This window comes from Talpa occidentalis, unplaced genomic scaffold (genome assembly GCF_014898055.3).
Source record: "Talpa occidentalis isolate TD23 unplaced genomic scaffold, MPIMG_talOcc4v2.1 talOcc4.12, whole genome shotgun sequence".
NCBI classification, from domain to species: domain Eukaryota; kingdom Metazoa; phylum Chordata; class Mammalia; order Eulipotyphla; family Talpidae; genus Talpa; species Talpa occidentalis.
The window spans coordinates 93,544,824-93,567,762 of NW_023601212.1; positions in this window are offsets into that span (position 1 = coordinate 93,544,824).

Below are 22,939 nucleotides of genomic sequence, written 5' to 3' on the forward strand. Positions count from 1 at the left end.
AAAATAGCTTTATCATTCTCAGCACTGCTGCTATTTTGGGATGGATAATCCTTTGTGGTTGGGGAGCCATGGTGTACATTACTGTCATGTTTAGCAGTATCAAAGGCTTTTGAATGCCAGGAGGACACTCCCCTCTATTGTGACAACCAAAAATGCCTCTGGACATGATAAATGCTCTATAAGGGAATAAAAACATGGCACCCCAAAACATCTTCTGCAAGTGGTTTCTTTCAGGGAGGGGCTCTGAAGGCTGGGTGGAAGTTTATTTTGATGATTATATCCATACTTTTCTCCAGAAAGATCTATCCCTTTCTCTTTTTTCAAACAAGAAGGCAGAAGTACCTTTGCTTCCCCCAGGAAACACCACAACTGAATTTCCTCTTTGTTCCCTAACTTTCTTGTCTTAGATGAGCTATTTAGATGGTGTCTGAAGCCATGTCAGGGGAATCAGTTCTGTTGGGTCTCTCCCATGCATATAAGTGGTATACAATTATTACTGAATGTTTATACAGCTTCTCATCAATCTGTCTGGTGCTTGTTTGATTGTTTGCCAGCTTAAAAGAACCCAGAGGGGTCTGCAATGATTTCCTTTGTACCCTGATAGGCCCCTGGAGGAAGGGAGCAAAATTACCTCACTTGAGAACCACTGGATTAGAGAAAGAGACACCAACATCAAAGTATGCGTAGTCCTAAAATAAATACACAAAATCTTTAAATCTTTATTGAAAGGGTTGGAGATTAATTCTTAAACTCTTGAGTATAGGGAGAATTTAGTGATTTGTTTCTAACAAGTGGAATATGGTAAATATAATTGGAAGATCAGGTGACAGAAAGCTTTTTGACCCCCTTTTTGGTCTGTCTTGAATTGCTCCCTGTAGAGAAGTCACTTGTCATGACATGAGAACACACAAGCAGTCCTGTGGAGAGGTCTAGATGGTGAAGGACAGGGAACCCCTCCTTGTCTACAGCTGAAGCATGTAGACAATTGCTTAGAGCAAGGTGGTCTGTAGACTATCCATCCTAAATGAGATCTTCCAGCCCCAGACAACCCTTCAGATGACCAAAGTCCAAGTGGACATCTTAACTACAATCTTATGAAAGACAGTGAGCTAGACTGACTCCCTAAGGCACTCCTGAACTCCTGGCCCTCAGAATCTGATTGGAATAATAAATATTTGTACAGTTGTGTGTCACTTAACAATGGGGAAGTGTGAGGAATGCCCAGGAGGTAATTTTGTGGGCACCTCTGTTGGAACAAATGTTGTTAATGTGGTCCACAGTGAAAATATTGTTGAGTGACACGTGACTGTACCTTATACTGCTAAACTTAAGAGTAACTTATTACACAGTTAATAGATAACTAACACATGGTGGATGTGTTTATCACCACAATGATCTAGGATGGCTGGCATTTGGGGTGCTGGCAGAGGGAAGAAAAGAATGCAAAGAAGGGAAACTGGAGAGGCAGAGAAAGGTCAGTTGCAAAGGACTTTGAAAGGTATGCTCACAGGTCTGCTGTTCTGATGGTGTTATAGGACAGGGAGAGGGTCAGCCCAAACCCTGCAAACCTGCCTATTCTACATGGGTTCTGCCATCCGCCGCATCAACACAAAACATAGGAGACTTTAATGGGAAGGAACTTTAATTAAACTAGGAAACAATACAGGTAAGGCAAAGAGTCTAGTTTCTAAATGAAGCACCCAAAGTTACCCATCCCCTCGTGGGTAAAAGTCCATCCATATGGGATCGGCCCAGAACAAGGCCCCAAAGTCTACCACAAGTCTAAAACATCTTCCAGTGGGGACCCACAGAAAAGGGTCACAAACAACTGGACAAGCCCGGAAGGAAAAGAGCAAAATCAACATCAAGATAAAAGCTGCCATGGTCACCTCCCCACGGGTCTCACCCACATCTGTGTCACCCAGTCCACGACCAAAAGACAAGCACAGTTTCTTCACGTGTCTCTAGGCTCCATGCACCTCCTCCAGGTCTCCTGGCTCCATTCTGCTCCTTCCTTCCTCAGTCTCTTCTGCAGCTTCTCTCCCTGCTCAGCTCCACCCTTCCTTGGGTGGGGCAGGGAAGCTGGAACCTCCCCCTTTCCTGGGGACCACCCTGTTACAATGGGACCTGGGGTCATTGTTGGAGGAATAACCTCCAAGGCAGGTGATGCTCTGGATCCTACTCTTTGACATCCTGATGGGGGTGCTGCTGGGAAATAGGGGTGGGGCATAATTGCCATGGGGGCTTTAAAAGACAGAGTGAGGGGCCAGCTGCACGTTTCTCTCTGGTCATGTGTGTGGCTCTGTAACAGAGTATAATGTACATAAAAAAGGGAGGATCTATGTTCTCTGCCCCCATTAAATGAAGGGTGGAGCTGAGCAGGGAGGAGAAGCTCATTCCAATAAAAACACATGCACACACAAACACACACACATACACACACATACACACCCCAAACATTCCATTTACTCCCAACACTTTCACTTTTTGAACATACTGTGCCCTTTTGTGCTTTTATATGCTTGCCCTTGTCCTGATACCCCACCCCCTCTCTGCCTTTTGCACAACTAGGAACTAACTGTGCCTTCTTTGAAGATTTTCATTTATTTATTTATTTATTTATATAAGCACTGGGTACAGTCAGAAGCGCGGGAGGGTGAGAGAATTCACCAGAGCCAGAGTGGGGAGCAGAACAGGCCGAAGGACTGAAGTACACTGCTGAGGGGAGCAGTGGGTGCAGCAGGAGAGGTCTGAGCACCATGTGGGACCTTCGCTGGTGGCCAGGGATCAAACCAGTGCTGCAGAGGCCGTGGGCAGCTTCGCAGCCCAGCGCTCAACTGCTGTGCCACTGGGGAGGCCCTAACTGTGCCTTCTTTGGAAAGCCTTTTCTATCCTTCCCAGTGTGGAGAGGCACCCCTCTGGCCCACCCCATTTTATTCTCAGGGGTCTTTCTCCCAGAACTCATGATACTATTCTGAATTAAATGGACCATTTACGTGGTCGTTCTGTCACTCTTTCCCTCACTGAGCCTTGAGCTCCACAAGCCCCTTCTTTTGTGTATTTAAATCTGGGAAGATGGCAGGTGTCTAATAAATGTTTGCTGAACAAATGAACGAATACACGATCATTGAGTTGTAGCTGACTCCCCTGCCTACAGAAGTCCAGATTTCTCTGTAGTTTTGTAGCCAGGTGATTTGTCTTTGAAGAAAAATAAGTCCAGTATTAAGGAGTCTTATCTTACCCAGTGGATGTATGTACCTTGTATTTGAGCTGGACATAAACACGGATATAGCAATAGCGGGTCTCATTCTCCGCCACAAATCACTGGCCGGTTCCCCTCTGAGCAGACTCAGAGGCATTACCCTCACTTTGAAACATGACCTAATTTCACTGACTCATGGGCAGAAACCCTGAGATGTTGGTCCCTTTCCACCAATGTCCCCAATCTTTCCTCATATGACAGGAAAAATGAAAAGTATTCACAACCCTGACCATTTTCAACTGTGTTGGTTCCTATTAACTGTTTGCAGCCCATTTACTGTGCTTTGTGAGATCTGTTTGCTTTAGTGAATAGGCTTTGACTTAAGGACACAAGTTGGGGCACAGCTGGGGACCTGACATTCGTCAGCTTTATCAGGACAAAATGGTGTGCCAGACACTTGAGAATTACATGGGACAGAGGTCAGCAAACAGTAGCCCATGGCCCACAGCCAGCTCCATTAATATGGTCTCTGAGATACAAATGGTTTTTACCATTTTTTAATGGTTACATTTTAGAATTATTTAAGTACCGACATAACATGTCTGATTTTGCCTCTTGGGTTGTGAAGCCTAAAATATTTACCATGTGATATTTACTACATTTGAGAAAATGTTTTCTGGAGGAGGAAGAGAGACAAAGACTCTTTCAGAGATGGAATCCGGAGAATGGACATGTCTACCGGTGGATTTTTAAGCTGCTTACAGGGGGTGTACCAGGTAATCCTCTGCAACCCCAGAGAACCTGTGTTATGTCTACATCAGCCAGTAAGACTTGTGAGTCTCAGATTCCTTGCTGGGAGGTGAGGGGACTGTGTGTATCTGAAAACTCTGACAGGCCATGCAGAGCCACCATCATTGGTGACCTGTGACATCCCTGTCCACTGTCCACAGGGCCCTAGGTCAAGCTTGGGAGGAGCCACACACTGGCCTCTCCCTTCTTCTCTTGCTGCTGCCTCAGTGAGCTCTAGCCGGCCCTGGTGAGGGCCTGTCTCACTCTCCTCCCAGCCGCCCGAGGGCACAGCCACTTGGCACCGGAGGCCTCTTAACCTTCAGGGGCCGATAATGCCTCGCGATCAAGTCAGCTTTTCCAGACTGAATGTTCTCTCTCCTCAGGTCTTTCTTGGCCCCATGGAAAGTGTAAGGGTGCTATTTTAAGACATCCTTCACTACCAAAATGCTACTTTGAGACTCTCGTGTCCTTCCTTCCAATAATCTCCTTTGTTTAAAGCATAAAGAACTTATCAGGCGGCGCAGTGGTGGCTTCCTATGGGACACCAGCCAAAGGGCCTGCGGAGATGCTCACAGTATTTCAGCGGCCCCCAGGCATTGGTGCAGACATAAAGCACAGCAGCTTTGTCTTTCTCAGTTTCTCACTCCCATTTTCACAGACTGGGGATAAAGGGAAGAGGTCGCCAGGGACCCAGGCTTTGCGGGGCTGGAACAGCAGGGTGAGGAAGGACAGGCGGATAATGGCCAAGAATGCACTCAGCCTGGTCACCGGGAAAGAAGTGGGGAACATGAAAAGTGAGAGAAAAGAAGGGGCGATGCAAATCATTTTTCCTGCAATGGCAAAAATAATTGAGACTAGAGCTAAAAGGAGCATGAGGAATGGGTGTTGAGGCACAGCATATAAGCTAACAGCTACTTGGGTGAAGGAATTAGGACACAGTCCCCCATAAAGACTGAGGTCTTATTTTCATCACTGATCTGTCATGCTTTTAAAGACAACACATATTTATGAAATGTTAGTTATGTGTCTGCGATAATGCTAATCCATGTCGAAGACTCAGGTCATTACTACAGACAAAAATCCGATAGTGGGCCTCCCTGGTGGCGCAGTGGTTGAGTGCTGGGCTGCAAAGCTGCCCGCAGCCTCTGCAGCGCCAGTTCAATCCCTGGCCACTGGCGAGGGTCCCACATGGTGTGCAGACCTCTCCTGCCGCGCCCGCTGCTCCCCTCAGCAGTGTACTTCGGTCCTTCTGCCTGCTCTGCTCCCCGCTCTGGCTCTGGTGAATTCTCTCACCCTCCCGTACTTCTGACTGTACCCACTGCTTGTATAAATAAATAAATAAATCTTAAAAAAAAAATCCAGTAGTACAGGAACTACCATTACTCCATAGTTACAGAAGAGGAGACCTAAGTTCAGAGAGGTTGGGCTACTTGTCCATTATCACACAGCTCACGAGTGGCAGAGCTGAGACTCACACCTAGGCCTGACCCTAGCACCGGAGTTCACAGCCTCCCCATTAGATGGGCTGTCCCCAAGAGTCTATCTCCAGGATCTCCTTCCTGGACACCAGCATATGCTTTGGAGAAACCAACTCCCATAGACAGCTGTCTAGATGCTGCTGATATTATAAATGGTATTATGAAAAAATAAGGATACGGCTTATAAATCAGGCAAAGGGAAGTTATGATTCTTCTGGACACTCTAATCTATCTCCCTATAATTGCCTGTATATGAAATGCCTGCATGAGGTTATAGGACTATTCCCCGAATCGTCTGTAAAGGTAAGATTGCAATTTTAGCAACCCTTGTTACACAAACCAAAGCAATTCGTTCTACTTTGACACTCTGACACCCTGGCTTGCAAAAGGGATAGCAGCAGGGACAGAGAGGAATGTGTTCACATTCCTGTACCAAACTAGAGCACAAAGGGTTAACCGTGAAGCATACATTCTCCTTTGGAAGGAGGCTCTGGCCTCTAACCATCTCAGGAAACAATCTTGGGGATACTTAAGGAGAAAACCACAGCTCCATTTCTTTAAACTATCTTTAACCTTTAGTTCTAGAAACCCTAATTAAAAATCAATTCTGTTTTTTGTCGTAAATCTGACAGTAATTCTATCTCTAATGGCAGTGGCAAGATAAATAGTATGTCAGGTAAACTCAGCAGGAAAATGACATTTTCATTAGCAATTTACTAGGTGTGAAATTTCTACCATGATAAAGCATTCCCAAACAATACAGGGTAACCATCCCCTTAGGGCGACCCATTCTACTAATTAATGGGGGATACTAGTGGGATTAAATGTCGGCTCCCCAAATTATTTCAGCGTTCACAGCAGAGTTATTTTGTATGCACCCTGCACTGAGAATATAAGTCAGGACCCCAAACAATAAACAAGCTGACATAACAAGATGATTGCAGCCTACTGCAGTCCAGAAAAATCTAATCTGGTCTCCTAACAGCATCGCAATCTTTATTGTGACTGTACAGGTCCCAATTCATCAGCCCATTTCGGCTAGCTCTCCCGCCAGCAATCATTCACTTTCAGGAGAACCTCTGAACAGGTATTGACTGGAGACACTGGCAATTCATCCCCAGCCCTGCATGTCTCCGTCAAGATTCTTGGGCAGTGCCAGAAGCAGGCTGGGAGGGGAGAATCTGACCTGGACAGACTGGACTTGCAGAGTCTCTGGGAGAAGGAATAAAAGAGGGCCAGCAAAATCCCCCAGTTCAAAGCAAAGACTCAAATGCAGGCATCTGTCTTGTCCCTGGGGAATTCCCACCAAGGTCCCTAATGAAATACTAGGACTGAAAGGCAACTAGAGACCAGGGACTCACAATTATTGGGACCCCTGATTCTCTGCCTGGGCCTTTTGTCGTGTAAACCTTCCATCAAGCCCATGGTACAGGACAATCATTAATCCCCATTTTCAGAAGAAGAAACTGAAGCTTAGGAAGGTAAAGAGATTTGCAAAGGCCAACCAGTGACCTCAAACAAGATGATTTAGATTGCTTTCAGGCTGTTCTTCTTTTTTTTTTTTTTTTTTTAAGGAAAATGCAGATTGAATCAACTATCAGGAATTTAGAAAACATGAGCAAATGTTGATAATACTTTAAAAAGCAAATTAGTTTGTATATCATTCAAACTTGAAGATCTAAGAGTCGGTGAGTGTGACATAAAAAGACTGGAGTCAAGCATTTCATTGTAGAACAAAAGTCTAGTGGTGGCTCATTTCAACTATATGCACAAATACATGGTAAAAATGATGCAACAGTGGCCTCCCTGGTGGCGCAAGGGGTTAAGCACCGCACTATGAAGGAATCCACAGCCTCTACAGCATGAGTTTGATCCCCGGCTGGCCAGGGAGAAATCCACATGGTGAGGCAGACCTCTCCTGTCTCTCCCGCTGCTCCCCTCAGCAGTGTGTTTCAGTCAGTCTGCCTGTTCTGTTGCCCACTCTGTCTCTGGTGGATCCTCTCACCTCCCGCATCTCTGGCCTGTACCCCAGCTCTTGTATGCATAAATAAATAAATCTTTAAAATAAAAAAAAGGATACAACAGTGTCCACCTCTGAACCTCAAAGGGATCCAGCAGGCTGAAGGGAGCACTGTCACCCGCACAGGATTGTCACATTTCTATCAAGGAAACAAGTCATCATAGGGTTAAAAAAGGAAAACAAGCAAATAAAAAAATGGGGACGAAAAGGAGCCCAAGATGCCTAGAATTTTAGGTAAATGGTTTATCTGGGTCTATGCTGTGCTTTTTTCTTTCCTTCCCCTAAGAACGAAGTGATAAGCAAGGGATCCAAGAATATTTCCCAGTTGTAGCTTAGTTCAGCAGGAATCAAGTTTTTTATTTATTGAAGCAAAATTCGCATGAAATTAATCATTAGTCATTGAAAGTGTGCAGTTCGGACATTTGGGGTGCTGGGCAGCTGTCACATCTACCTAGTATCAATGGTCCCGCCCAGCCCAGCAAGCCACCCCTCCATTCTGGAACCCCAGCACTTTCGTCAGCTAGTCTGCCTGTGTCTTTAAAGAATTGCTTAAAAGGCAGTGGAACCCCAAATACAGACAATGAAAGAAAGAGGAGCTCCTGATGAAAGTTGTGGGGAGCACCTTAGAACTTTGTGCCTTCAACTTTCCCAGACACCACTGAGGACCCCAGAGGTACCCCACTGGACCCTTGGGGCTCTAGGGAACCATTATGGGGAATTGGGGAGAAACTGCTACCAGGGTTCCTGTCACTCCCCAAAATTATTTTTTTTTTCTTTACAAGGGGTCAGATGAGACCATTAGATTATGGGAAATGTGCACAGAGCTCCAACCCCTGCCGACAGTTACCCACACAGCTCCACCAGGGCAGCTTGGCAATGAGGTGTGCACCCCGGGGCAAAGCACTGTTAGGAATCGCGGCTGCTGCTGTTTGTTACATCTCCAGGGACAGATGGAGGAGGGAGCTTTAGACTCCGCATCTCAGAAAAAGCACAGGGAAGATGTAATTGGATTTTACCATGGACTTCTAATTTCAGCTCACAGAAAATAATTAAAAAGTTATAATACTGCTCTCCCTTGTGCGGGAACGGTCACCTGATATTTTCACCAGTAGGCTGTGGAGCTGACGCTGGTGCGACTCCAGGTGATTTCCATCTGCATGTATTAATGGTGAATTAATGTAGCTGGCGTGTTAATCATGCTCCGTGCCGTACCCACCTCCCGATCTCCTACTGGCCCTTCCCCTTGACTTTGGTGAGGCCAAGGATACACCTGAACTCTACATCTGTATAGGGAAAACCACGAATTCACTCAGGGATTAAGAAGTGACCCAGGTGCTCTATGAAGTTGCTGTCAGGCTCTGAACGAAAGAACCACCCATTTCTGGTGCCTGCCTGGTCCGGAGAGAAGCAGCCAACATGCAGAGAGAGAAAGAATGACTCAGGCGACACTGCAGGAAGACACGGCGTCTGGCCGCACCTGGGGCAGAGCTGTGCACACACCTGCTTTCTTGGATTCCCAGTTCCAGACCCCTGGAGACCCGGATTCTGAATCCACTGTTTCCAGCAGGATTCCTTCGGCTGCAAGTGCCAGAAACATGACTCAAAGTCACTCGCCAAGTTCTCTTTCTCCATCTTTTGTGCCTGCTTTCCCTGCTGTTCATCAGATGATTTAGGTCTTATAAGCACCAAGGAACCGAGACACTGGGTGGAACACGCTGACTAGTCAATCCATTCCCCGAGCCGCTGGGGAGTGGAATCAGCCCTTGTAAGCCATGAGGACCCAGGGAAAGCAAAGCAACAGTGAGGGGCTGCTACCAGAACATGGGTGCGCTAAGTTGATAATAAGAGGGGACACCTGCTACATCCTAGTCTCCCTTCAAAGAAACCCTTGTTTTAAGTTAGTCTGATCAGGTTTCTGCTTCTTATCACCAAACAGCCCTTGACTAAATATCTAGAAAAATATATGGGAAATAAAGATGAGTAAAACAGATTTCAGCTGTAAGGACCTTCCCATTTTGTAAGGAAGATAAAGCCATAGTACACAAGTCATACATCACAAGTGAAAGAGAAGCCCAGGATTTCATAGGCAGTGACACCTGAGGTAATCGGGAAGATTCTTATGGTATTTACTTGGCTAAGGGTTTAAGTAAGGATGGCCAGGGTTGCAACTAGGGAGAGTATTTCCAGTTAAAGAAAAGGCATCATCAAACACTGAAAGGCTGAAAAGCACAAGGTAGAAATAGAGGTTATCAACCTTACCCCCAAATACCTCTTGCATCTACTTTGATTTCCAGCTCTCACTTCCCTCCCCACAAGACATTGAATTCATCCAGACCCCTAGGATGCCAGCTTTTGCTCCACTCCAAGCCAGACTAGTGAGGGTGGTCCTTTTCAAATGCAAATCTGGTGATGATGAGGCGCTCCTTGCCAGCAGTGTGGTTCCCTGTGCTCTGATGATCTAGATTAAAATCACCTCTGGTATCCCCTCTTTTTACTGCAGTCTGTTTTATGTCCTCCGAGTTACAGGAACTCCCCAAAGCTTCAGAAAGCCACCTAACCCTCCACGTGGTGGCTCATTTACATCCTTCCTTCAGATCTCTACCTAAAGGAAGAACATTCTAACAGGGCTGGTTCAGATCTCCCTATGACACATAGCGGTGTGGGCCCACAGTATCATTGTCGCCCTTTTTTCAGTTAGTAAATGAGTTTTTATTCATGTGATTACTTATCAAGGTTGAGAAATAAGATTTTTTCAGCCTTGGTTCTGTTAATATTTTGGGCCACATGATTTACTGCTGTGTGGGGGAGATAAGACTGCCCTGTGCTTTGTGGGATACTGAGCAGCTTTGCTGGCCTCTATGCATTTGATGCAAGGACTCTTCCCTCCAATTGTGACAACCCCAAATATCCCCAGTCGTGTTTCAAAAACCAGTGGGGTGGGTGGGGAGCTAAACTGCCTGTCTTGAAAACGACCGTCTATAGTCTTTTCTACTGGAGATTCCATAAGGAAAGAAACCAACCCAATGCCTGGTGAGTGCAGAGATGTGGTTCTCAACTCCAATTCACTTTACAATCACTCGGGGAGCTTTAAAGAATGCTGGTGCATGATCTAGCCCTATACCAAGTAAACAGGAATCCATAATGGGGTGGGGTGCCTAGATTGAGGTCCAGGCATCCGTAAAAAATGGAAAACGCCCCAGATGGATCTCTTATGCAACTGGGGTTGCTGGTCACAGAAACAGGCATCTGTTGTTGCATCTTTGTTGGATGAATGGAAGGGAAGGAAGGAGAGTGGGAGAGAGGGAGGGAGGACCGGATGGATGGAGGAAGAACAAGGAGGTGAGGCAAAGGAAAGGGGAAAGGGAAGGAATTAAAAAACAAAGTTTCTTGCTAGTCTAGACTTACAATAGAAAATTGGCTGTTAAGGCTGGAAGCCTAAGAGGGGACCCGATTTGAAGAACTGTGAATGTAATTTTGCTGTACTTGGGGTAGGCATTGGAAAGTCAATGAACATTTTCAGTGCAAGGTTGCTTCAAGTTCAAAACAGTGCTTTAAGAAGTTGAGTGGGTCGTTCAGCACAGACAAAATTGGAGAGGAGAGCCCCAGCAACCAACTGCATTTTACAAAAAAAAAAAAAAAAAATCCAAAAAACAAAAAACTGGGAATGATGAGAAATAGAAAGGAAACATCAAATGCCAAAGATTTTCTACAGGAAGAATAGCTAGGTGATTAGCAGGCCACGGGAGCAGCAGCTGCCTTGGGGACGAAGACAGCCATGTCCCCGACACCCTGCATCCTTCCTAGTAGGCAGGAGGGACGTGGGAAACAGCTAGTAATGTGCTGTAAAGGGTGTCCCTGGAGCACAGGGCAGACACCTAACTGATGCCAGGGCGCAGGTTCTCAGAGGAAAAGATCTTTAAGCTAGACCTCCAGGGTAAATGGGGATGAGGTAGACAGTGAGACGGAAGGGAACTAAGAAAATATAGTTGGATTGGGGTGGAGCAGGGGCAGAGCAGAGTGGTGAAAACAGCCACTTCCACAACATAGCATTAGTTCAAAGTAGTACAGGTAGGGAAAGCTTAGTTGAAAGACTATCATTTGCTTAGGAGCGATAGATGCATGTCCTAAGGGTAGAGAAAAATATTCAGACTCCAGGCAACAGGAATATTTGAATAACATCAGAATTCTCTTAAGAATAGGGAAGAGAAGCTCTCGATGATTGAGGAGGGCCTTGTAGGTCCCAATCAGGACTTTAGATTTTATTCTAAGAGTCAGGATAAACTCTGGAGAGAAGGGCTTTAAGCTGAGTAGCAACACCATACGGATTTGCCTTGTTTCAGATCCCATTTTTGCTATGGGTGAAAATAGAAATGAGGATGAAGAAATAAGTCAGTGAAGGCTTCCAAAGCTTTGAAGCCTCCTGAGTGGGAAGGGAGTGACCATCTTAGCAGCAACAGGAAGAAGTCAACTACCAGAATTATGGGACAAAAGGTATTTGAACATTTCTGTTATTGCTTAAAAACCTAAGGTTCATCAAAAAATCCTCCCTGGCAGCCTCTCTATGTCCCTGAAGAATCTCAACAAGGAAAGAACATGGGCTGTGGAGCCAAACCCATCTGCCTTTCTGACCCCTGCCCTGTGGTCCACCAGCTAGACAATTTTCTTAAATAATCTGAGTCTCAGTTTCCTTTTTTACAAATTAGAGAGACTGATACTTCCCCATGTGGTAGTGAGAATCAAATAATAGATAAATCTGGGGCCTCCCTGGTGGCACAAGGGGTTATGACGCAACCTATGCAGCACTGCAGCATGAGTTAGATACCCAGCCAGGGAGCTACCCACATGGCATAGCAGACCTCTCCTGTCTCACCTGCTGCTCCCCTCAGCAATGTATTTCTCACCCCCTTCACCTCTGGCCTGTACCCTGATTCTTGTATGCATAAATAAATAAATCTTTAAAAAAATAGATAAATCTGGACAGTGGTTGGTAGTGGATAAAGGCTGATTTTCCTTCCTCTTTGAATCTAGACTATGCAGGTTAATCACCACCTTCAGCTGTTTGCTGTCACAAAGTCTTATACCATGAACAATCATTTCTACAATGTAAAATTAACTCAACATAGTACAGGTAGGGAAGGCTTAGTTCAAAGACTCTCCACTTGCTTAAGAGATGCAGATGAATGTTCATAAGGTAGAGAGACAATTCAAGACTCCAGACCAAAGAAATATTTGAGTAATGGCAGAGCCATTACATTGATAGCAGGTCAATAGACCACTCTCCTCTCCCCAGTAAATTCTCCATCTTGAACTTCTCTAATATTGGCATCTTCGTTATAAAGCAACTTCTGACCTATTATTACTCTTATGGAGGCACACTGAATGCATTTGAAGGAGGATGTTGCTTTATTACAGGCCAAGGGCCTTGTGTTTATGATTCACAGTGTGCTGGTGTGAGCATGGCTGATAGCATCCACAGAAGTGACAAATCGTGCAAGGGAAATGAACTTATCTTGATGCCCGGCCTGTGTGTTCAGCCAGAACTCTTCCGATTGCCAGTGACAGACACGTTACTCAAAACAGCTGATGAAAAATATGGGAATTATAAGGATGTTGAGGAATCTCCTGGAAGAATGGAACAAGCAAGTCAAGGCGAAGGCAGGAAGGAGGTGGATTCAGGAAGTGGCACCCCAAGGACTCAAGGATTCAAACCAAGACACTGGGATTCTTTCCACTTTGTACAGCATTTATCTGCTTGCTTTGGTATTTTTCTCTCATTACAAACAGGTTTCGGCTACACAGCCAAAAACATGGCCCCTGATCATTTCTGAGTTTTCTACTTATGTTTTCAGTCTACCGAAGCTACTGAGTTCACTCCCCCCTCGCCCCCAATCCACCCCAAGCCAGTTCCAAAGTCCTCCTGAAGGGGACTCACTGGTTTAACTTGAGTCAGGTGCTCCTCCTTAGACCAATCAGTTGTTCCAATGCAGCACACTGTGACTGGTCCGTCTGAGTCAGCTGTCCTCTCCTGGACCATGACCAGTAGCTAGAGATGCTGGGTCCTGTGAGATCATGGCCCCTCCAAAGTAAACCAAACAATGCAGGCGAGAGGCAGTTTCCACAAAAATAACCAGGCGGGGAGGACACGTCTGTGAGTGAACATCACACTTCTCTACCGGGAGTAAATGCAGAGAGGACGTTCTTGCCTCGGTTCACTCACCTATTGATTGAATAAATCACCATCGATGCATTCATTTATTCAAATGCTTATTAAAGCATTAAGCATTAGCTCTCTGGTCATGGCAGTTTTCTGGGTTTAGTGTGGAGCACACACACACAGTTCTCCCCTCCTGTTGCTCGTACCTTTCTAGAGACTTTCACTCACACCCTTCAATCAATGCCTCTGCTAGACAGGCACTCAATCCCATTTGACAGTGCGCAGGAGACTGGAGACCACTTCATGCCAATGACTGCTCCTGTTGAGAAATCTATTCTCCTTGAAACGTTCAGCAATAGACAGACAAGTATCACACAGATCTTCCCAATCTCTCAATTCAATTGTTTCTCTCTCTGTCTGTCTGTCTCTGTCTCTCTGTGTTTGATTTTCTCTCTCTCTCTCTCACACACACACACACACAGACATACACACACACAGAGACATACACACACACACACACAAACACACAGGCTAGGATGGCCCACTAGATATTGAGATACCACTTGATTTTCCCTAGTGAAAAAAAAAATAACTTGCTGGTGAAGTTCAATCTATTATTTTGATTTGTCTCCTATGGAGGGCTTACAGTATAAACTCAACTCATACAGAGTCATTGGGCTTTCTTGACCAAGAATTACCCCCTCTTTATCCTTGAAAAAGGCTATCCTTGAAAAAGGCTTTGTCCTATGAAAATCAAAAGAGTTTAAACATTTGTTGTTGCTAGTTTTTTTAATATGTGCCATTCTCACTGGTGTAAGATGGTATCTCATGGTAGTTTTGATTTGCATTTCCCTGATTACAAGTAGAAAATGAATAACTATAAGAAAGTGAAAATCAAAATCAACAAAAAACTATGAACCAGAGACACTCTATGGGGGGTAGAGGGCGTGAGGGGAGGGATTGGGGTCAAAATAAGGGGGTTGCAATTGTATGGGGAATATAAAAATAAAATTTATTATTAAAAAAATAAAAAAATATAAAAAAAAAGAGTTTAAACATGGAGAAAATCATTGCAGTCAGTTTTGAGAGAGAAAAACCAGATCCTAGTTTAAAAGCTCAAGTCTCATGAAGGATTCCTTTCCTGACATTCCGGTTTATGTTGGGGAGCCAAATTTTTTCTCTGTTACTTTTCCTGTCCTAGTTCTATGCCATAATCATCTTTCACCCCTGTTTTTCCTGTTCCATTGTAACTTCTAGAAGACAGAGCCCAACACTTATTCATTATATTCCACATTGTCAGCACAGATCCTGTCATATAATAGACACTCAGGAAATACTTATTAAGCAAATGGAAGGATGGATGACAGGTATCGTCTCGCTCATCCATGGACGTACCATCCCTCTCTCCAAGCAAAATGATGACTCTGAAGACTTCTACATTGTGAGTTTGCAGATCAGACAACTCAGCCTGGTACATCACACAAAAGCCACGTCTCCCTAGACAATCTGAGCTGGAGCCACAGACAACCGGGGTCTAATGGGTATATCAGAGACCCACAGACAGGACACTCCACCCTGTATGCATAGGGTAGCTCTGGCTGATCAGGTGCTTTTGAAAGACAATATTAATAACAGTTACCAAGGACTGAGCACTCACTTCACCTCACCATCAAGACTTTGGAAACATTCTCGAAGACCGTGATTTCCAGTTGGGGGGGATTTTGCCTCCCAGGGATATTTGCCAGTAACTGGCCACAATTTTGGTTGTCACTCTGGAAGGATTTTGCTGCTTGTATGTAGTGGGTAGAGATGAAGGATTCTGCTCACTGACCTAAGACAGTTCTTCACAACAAAGGATGGTCCAGTCTCAAACATTGCCAAGACTGACGGATTCTGACCTCAGATAATCCTTCTACAGGCCTTGGTCTTTTGGGTCGAAGTCTATATTCTCACCTCTAACCTATCCATTACCCCTACTTATGCTATCACCATCTATAACTCTTGGCAGGTCTTACAAGTTTGAACTGAACAGGGAGCTTTGCTATACCAAGCCTGAACCTTGTCTAACGCTGAGACTTGGAAAATTCCCTGCTGTTCCAACATCAGATTTTTACCTCCTTTCATGTGAGAAACTAAAGATGTTACTTCGGCCAGAGCTGGGAGTATCTTTAAATTGAATCCAGTTCCCCCTATTGAAACATAATAACTTTTAAAGTAATCTAGTCTCTTCATTACCAGTCCTACAGCCAGTTGTCGAAATCTCTTTTGAGTTGGTAGTTAAAAGGCCCAGCCACACGTTCGTAACATTATTGTTGCTGGCTAAAATGCTTAGCAACAACACAAACATCACTCAGAATCAAATTATCAGATGTACCGACAAGATGCTCCTCGGTTTAATAGTGTGGTAAATGATGGCTGGGAGATGTTCTTTGAAGCTGTGGAGGCAAATGTGAAAGCTAATTCAATTCTCAAATGAATAAAAGTGAGAAACTGTTCTTATAAACCTGATATTACCAGAGATAGGGCCAGGGCGTCCTGCTGCCTTGCATGGGGGAGGGGAGAAGAGCAGGATTTATTTTATTTCACTTCTGATGCTAAAGAGCTGGGCCCTGCGGAAACCCCGGCTTGACCTTGGGCCCAGATGGGGAACTGGAGTAGGAGGGCGGACCCCCAAGTCAGTGGAGAGCTGGCTTACTTTATCACCAGTTCCCCATGGAGCTGGTGGGGCAAGTCAGGGGCCCTCTGAAGGGCCTCCAAAGCCTCAGGGAAATCTGATCTCTGTTTATTAGACTTTGAGAGCTGTGTAATACAGTTTCCTCAGAGAAAGGGGACCTCGCAGCAGTGAGGTCAGCGGCTTTCCAATTGCTCGGTAGGGCCCTGGGTTTTCATAAAGAGTTCTCAGGGGAAGGAGAAAGAAGACTTAGAAGAGATTAAGGACCTCAAATTTGCAATTTCCTAATATATTGACTTGGGATCATGATATTCTTTAGAAAGAAAGGCTTTTGGAGCTATTGATAAAAGTGCTGAACCCCAAAGCCACACACCCATCAAGGGGTCCATTCCAGTACCAACTCTCTGACATCAGCGGGATGTCCAACAATTCCATTCTGAAACTAGGCCCTGCAAACAGTCAAACTCCACAAAAAGGGGCTCAGTCCCACAAGACTGCAGCCTTATTTTCCAGGGGCCACCTGCATTTCTGCCTCCTCACCTTGGCTACACATTTGGGGGTCCCATGACCACCTTTCAGGTTTGACAATTAGCTAGGGTGACCCACAGCACTCTGGAAATGCTACACTGGTGATTGCATTGTGGTTTTCTTATAAAGGATACAGATGAACAGCCAGAGGAAGAGATGTACAAGGTTTAGGGGGTCCCAAGGCAGGGGTGTCTGTTCCCAGGGAGTCAGGGTGCTGCCCCCTCCGTGTGTATCAATATGTCACCACCAAGTTCTCGAGTGTCCTTGTCCATGTGGTCCAGATTTCACTATGCAGGCACATAGTATTAAATCACCAGCCTCAGGAAGGGGAGGGCATTCAATCTCCACAGGCGCTCCCCTCTGGAGACCAAGCTGACCATGGCGCTGTATGTTCCAAGTTTCTTGGTTTTGGCCCACCAGACCCTCCTTGACATTATCTTAGGGTCTACCATGAGCCTCTGCCTTAGCAGAAAGGCAGGTGTGGGGGCTCCTGGGAGATTCCCAAGGGCTTTGAATATCTCGCCAGGAAAATGGACAAAGACCAGAATTTTCTCCCCTTTTTCACCATACCTAAGGGCACAAGTGGACACCACAGCCTCTGTCCTTGTGTCAGCCCAAAGCGGGGTGCCTCTGGAGAGCTGGGGGTGTGTTTCCAGAGTGGTAAGATGCAAAGTCAAGGCTGGGAGACTTAGCCATTGGGGATTTTACAGAGGACAAAAAGGAGGCTCAGAGGGGCTGGGATTCAGCAGCTGCTGCTGGGTGGCGAGGCTGGTCTGGGAGCTGGTCTTTAACCTGAACTTGCCATTCTCCAGAGGTTCCTGTTTGCTTCCTATGGCAGCTGCAGCGTGACCCAGTGATCACAGCGTAGACTCCATGTAGCACAGATGTGTTAATGCACAGATGGGTCTGTGGGGCGGGCTTCCTCTGAAGGCTCTGGGGAGAACCTGGGTCCTTGACCTTTCCAGCTTCTGGAAGCCACCTTCCTCCATCTTCAAAGCCAGCAGGGTTGAGACATCTTCAAATCTCCTTGTCTTTCCCTCTGCCCCTCTCATGACACTCACCTTCGGCCTGACCCTCCTGTCTCTCTTACAAGGCTCCTGTGATTCCATCAGGCACACCAGGATAATCCAGGATAATCTCCCATCTCAAGATCCTTAACTTAATCACAGCTGCTAAGTCCGGTTTACCTTGTAAGGCAGCGGGCTCATAGGCTCCAGGGATTAGGATGCGGAGCCCCATCCAGCTGGCCACAGTCTCAGCCTCTCAACGTGGTGAGGGCTGGCCAGGCCTGGTCCATTTTTGCTGCATGATGTCACCCTTCTCGAGCCTACTCCTCTGGCTAGAACCTTCCTAGTCATATTGATTGCCCTATGACTGCTCAGGGGAGACACCAGGTGTAGTCTTTCCTGCCTACCTGTTCCGCATCTGCGGGGTTTGCATTGCACACCTGGGGTCACCCCACATTGGGGTTGAGGTGGGAGGTTAGTTCAGTCCTCCTGCCTCCTCCAGCTCAGCCCTTCCTGGAGAGCCCTGCAAAGCAACATCATTGTATTTTTCCAACTAAACCAATGAAATAAATCAGGGCTTTATTTCCCACTCAGTCAATGGTTGGCCATTCAGGAGAAATGGCTGACCGTCCAAGCAGTATATGCAAACCCTGTGAGAACTTGAGGAATCTGCTGCCTTCTCCTATTTTTCTGGGAAAAAGCTAGAGTGGTCTCAAGAGAAGTCTCTTGACTCTCACCTGTCTGCATAGGTCATGGTTTTCAATGTCCAGAGGTTTTGACTCCAGGGAGATTTGGCAATGCTTGAAGGCATTTCAGTGGGAAGGGGACTCTCACTGGCATCCTGTGAGTAGAAGCCTGGGGTGGTGCTAACATCCAACAGAGTGCAGGGCAGTGCCCCCGCCCCAACAAAGAACCATCAGGTTCAAAACGCTAACAATGTGACAGTGAAGGAACCCTGGCTTAGTCCCAAGAGGAAGGCATCGACCCCAATAATTTCAGGTCCATTTTCTGTCAGTTTACTTGGTCCTCTCTCTGGAGGGACAGTGAGTAATCCTGTTCATCCGAACATGGAACAATCACTTGCTAATCACATTAACAAGTAGGCAGGGTCTTTGTGCTTCCAAAGCTTCCACAGCAAGAACCAGCTAGCATTTCCTTCTTCAGGTCTCCTCTTGCCCGCAAACACAGCATGTCCTTCTCCTGTCCTGCTGCCATCGACCCCTGCAGTCAACATATTATTAGCAGGAAACTTCTGCTGGGGCCAGGCGGGACGAGGTAACCTTTACACTGAATGCTGAAGCCTATCCAGGGCGCAAGCTATACTTAAAACTCAAGGTCCAGCTCTGTGTGGGAATCTCGGTGATCCAGGAGGAGGAAAGGAATGCATTTTAGAATTGAGCCTTTGCGGGTGGCATCAGGATAACTTGGGTGGAGGCACAAACAGGGATAAGCTCTCTGGAGTAGTTCTTGATTTTTACTCCCCAGATCATGGGGGAGGGCAAGACACCGCGCAGAGTCAGGTAAAGCTCTTTTCCAAACAGACTTTCCTCAAGAAAGGCAGTAAGCCACATGGGCTTGGGTAAACCAGCAGATTCAGCCTGCGAGGCGTCTTTGGACTATCTCAGCTTGAACTGAGTGACTGCCATCTGAGGAAGGCAGATCCTCGGCTGACAGGAAAACAGATGGCTAAGAGGAATTTTTACCTTAGATTAGAACAGAAAATTCTTCCTTCTTCCTAAGACAGAAAGAAGGAAAAGAAAAATAATAGACCACTGCTTCCTGTTTGAGATAAAGTTATGTAGTTATTTAGGTGATGTAGTTATAGAAGATTTTAATACTTCCTTTAAATGCAAAGAAAAACAATAACTTTGAAATGGCTTCATTGATCAAAACACAACTGCCAGCTGCAAACATTTATTCACACCACAAAAGGCATAAGCCTCCTTTATCTCAACAAGAATATTATCTTGTTACAGTTAATAGTTATTGAACTGCCTATTATGTGTCAAGCCCTGTTGAAAGGCACTGCCTGATATTTTATCTAGTTTGATCTTCACCCTAATCTTCACCCTTAGGTACCTTGATTAACAGATAAGGAAACGGAGGGTCAGAGATGTAAAGTAACTTGTCCACGACAGCATAGCTGGTACAGTGTCAGAGGACTTCTGAAGCCAGATTTTTTTTTTAATATTTTTTAAATTTTATGTATTTTTTACATAATTTTTCATTTTTGCACAATGTCTGCATTTTCATCTTGGTTATAGTCCCCATACAATTCCCACCCCCTTTATTTTGACCCTAATCCCTCCTCCCCCAACCCCTGTAGTGGGTCTCTGGTTTACAGCTGCTGGTTGATTTGATGGGCTAAACTCTCTCAACCACTGGTTTTTCATTCAGATTGATTCTCCATCTTTTCACATCCAGACTCATTTTGGGAGTGACCAGAAATATTCATTCTGGTGTTTTCTTTTTTTTATAATGTCTTCAATGAATTTGGTATCAGAATGATGCTGAATTTTTAAATGAATTAGGAAGTATTCCTTCCTCTTCAAATTTTTGGAAGAGTTTGTGTAGAATCAATGCTATTTCTTTCTAAAATTACAGGAGAATTCATCAGTGAAACCATTTGAGTCCAGAGTTTTCTTTGTGAGAAGTTTTTAAGCTACAATTTCATATTTTTAAAGAGATCTAGCAATATTCAGTATATCTATTTCATCTTAAATGAGCTTTTACAGTTTGTGTTTTTTAGGGAATTCATCCATTTTCCACCTGGTAGATGAATTTACAGACAAAATCTGTTCATAATGTTCACCTCATTCTCTTTTAAATAGCTGTAAAATCTGTAAAGAGATCACCTTTTTCAAAACTGATGTTGGTACTTGTGTCTTTCTTTTTCTTGATCACTCTGGATAGAAGTTTATCAGCTGGATTGACAATCTCAAAGGACTATCTTTTAGTTTGGTTGGCTTTCTTTATTTTCTCTGCTTTCCATTTTATTTGCTTCTGTTTTGAAATTTATTTTATCCTTTCTTCTGCTTTATCCTTTCTTTTGCTTACTTGGAATCTAACTTGGTCTTCATTTTCTATTTTAAGATGGCAACTAAGGTCACTGATTTGACATCATCCCAGTTTTCAATGAAGACATTCAATACAGCAAATTTCTCCCTGGCTGCTGCTTTTACAACACCCCACTCCTTTTTATATGTTGTATTTTCCTTTCAATCAGTTCAGAAAAACTTTCCAAGTTCCTTTTTGATTTCTCTTTGACCTGTGGGTTAATTTAGAAATACACTATTAAGTTTCCAAGTATTTGGAGTTTCCTAGAGACCTGTTATTAATTTCTAATTTAATACCATTTAGTAGTCAGAAATTATGTTTTGAATGATTTGAGTCCTTTAACTATATTGGGACTTGTATTTTGGTCCAGAATATAATCTATATTACTAAGTTTTCTGAGTGGTCATTCAAAGCACATTGAAAAGAATGTATATTCTGCAGCTATTGGAGCGTCCTGTGAATGCTAATTCAGTGAGTTGGTCCTGTGCCATTCCAGGCTTTGCTATCCTTACTGGTTTTACATGCACTTGTTCTATCAACTATTGAGAGAAGAGTTTGGAATTTCTAACTATAACTGTGGACTTTGTTACTTCTCTGCTTGTTTCTCACCATGGCCTTGAAGGCCAGGGGCTGTGAGCTGGCTTGCTTGCTTTTGAAAGACAATGTCTCTCTCTACATCCTCTTCTGTCCCCAGGCCCCGATCCTAGATCACTTTCTGCCACTCTGCAGGCCCCACACACCTGGCTCCTAACATGCCATTCCCTGAACCCTGAGTGTGAACAGACCTGGGTTCTTCAGTCTGCAGTTTCTCCTCTAATTAGCTAGCACGCCTGTGTTTGCCAGTGGCTTCTCCTAAGCCTCTGAGGCCACCAGAGTTCGCATTATCAGGATTGGTATAATAAGTCATTGCCATGCAAACTCAAGGTAATTAATCCTAACATTGGAAACTGCTCAAGACAAATTCCCCTAAACTGCAGTATGAAATCAAGGCAAAAAAATAATCATGCTATTATTTTGCGACTTCCTCCACCCATGTTTTTTGTTCCATGACCTCATTTACTCCTCCTGACCAGTGTATCAATCAAGTATTATTACTATTCTCATTTAACAGATTCTAAGGAACTAAGGCTCAGGGAGGTCTGCAAAGCCCAAAGCTGGGATTCCCTCCCACTTCTAAGTTTTTATTGTTCTTTCTGGAACCCAAATGAGCTATGATTTTGTATGTTGAACTATATTTTACATCCAAGATATAACTAACACTTCTTAATACCAGGAAATTAATGCAGTAGGCTTTGCTTGACAGCTGAGTTCTTTTTTAATTGTATGATCTCTGTCTAAATAATGCACATCCTGGCCCTGCTGATTGTCAGATCCAAGGGGAGACATTGGTGTCCCTGTCTGAAGCCATCTGCCTCCCAGAAGAACTACCTGGAAAAAAGGTAACAGAATTCAACTTGCTGATCTTAATCGCTTTGCTGGCTGTACATGTCTCAGATCAAATACCATTTTGTCCTTTTTTTCCCCTTTAGGGGGAAATTAATTAAGCTCTAATTATACCAACAGAAAAAATAGAAGCTACAATAAAATTATTTTTTTTTAAGAAAGCTATTAACAAGGTCTGAGCACAGAGCTTGTTATAACCTGGGGAATGAGCCTCATTTGAATTTTATGGCCTTTCCATTTACATTTTTTTATTAAACCTTTTCTTACAATCCTCAGTATGTCTTCTGTCCATGGCATAATCATCTTCAGGAATTTTCAGGTGTTAAATTAGATACTTGGGGGCCCCCTCCCTCTTCCTGCATTCAGTTGGAGCTTGGTAACCCAGGAGGCAGATTAATAATTTTTTTAAACTGATTTAAAAGTTCACACCAAGTTTTTCCATCTGGAAGAATGTGTCACTTGCAGAGCCACTCTGGTCCAGGCAAAGGAGGTGGGGGCCAACATTTTCCTTGTTAGAGAGAAACGTTTGAAGTTGAAAGCAATCAGGCTGTCTTACTGCAATAAAGGATTTCAATTCTTCCACCCTGTTT